This window comes from Primulina huaijiensis, unplaced genomic scaffold (genome assembly GCF_012295235.1).
Source record: "Primulina huaijiensis isolate GDHJ02 unplaced genomic scaffold, ASM1229523v2 scaffold897, whole genome shotgun sequence".
Taxonomy (NCBI): Eukaryota; Viridiplantae; Streptophyta; class Magnoliopsida; order Lamiales; family Gesneriaceae; genus Primulina; species Primulina huaijiensis.
In genome coordinates this window covers 1-320 of record NW_027361458.1, presented here as the reverse complement: position 1 = coordinate 320, position 320 = coordinate 1, and the positions used below count along the sequence as shown (strand labels likewise).

At 30.9% G+C, this 320-nt stretch overlaps 1 pseudogene; it reads left to right on the top strand.

Annotated features, from left to right (window-relative positions):
* Positions 1 to 227: 227 nt before the first annotated feature.
* On the top strand, positions 228 to 320 carry LOC140970579 (small nucleolar RNA R71; annotated as a pseudogene; the record flags this gene model as incomplete).

The following is a 320-nucleotide window of genomic DNA, read 5'->3' as shown; positions in this document are numbered from 1 at the left end:
GATTATAGATATCACCCCCATTTGTTGAATTATTGATTTTAGTTGTTGGTGGTTCTATTGTGCCTGTATTATCCCAATTTTGAGCATTTTCTGCTAATGAATCCAAATACTCCATGGCTTCATTTGGGTTTTTATCTTCAAAAGTTCCATTACACATGAATTCTATCATTTGCCTATCTTTAGGTATTAGACCTTCATAAAATTGAGAAACTATTCTCCATGTTTCAAAACCATGATGTGGGCAGGTATTAAGTAATTCTTTATATCTATCCAATCATTGATAAAATGTTTCTCCTTGTTTTTGAGAAAAAGTAGTAATT